Genomic DNA, 258 nt, shown 5'->3' with positions numbered 1-258 from the left:
AGGGTTTAAAATCCCGCCGTTAAGGTGCTTTTTAATGCGTGGTTTGAGGGGCTACTGAACAAAAATGCTCTCCAGCTGGGCTCCCTGCTTACAAGCAATCACTGCAGCCCTGGTCACCGGTGTGACTGGGTGTCACCGAGGAGGGAGAAGAGGAAGGAAGGGAAAAGGCAGGGAAGAGGAAAGGAAGACAGCAGATGCGAGCGGTGCGGCCTCAGGAGCTGAACGACCCCCGTGGCGGAGCGCAGGCCCAGCTCCCCG

This window comes from Nestor notabilis, unplaced genomic scaffold, assembly GCF_000696875.1.
Source record: "Nestor notabilis isolate BGI_N333 unplaced genomic scaffold, ASM69687v1 scaffold11652, whole genome shotgun sequence".
In the NCBI taxonomy this organism is placed as follows: domain Eukaryota; kingdom Metazoa; phylum Chordata; class Aves; order Psittaciformes; family Psittacidae; genus Nestor; species Nestor notabilis.
The sequence above is the reverse complement of the archived record's forward strand: the minus strand, read 5'-3'. Positions refer to the sequence as shown.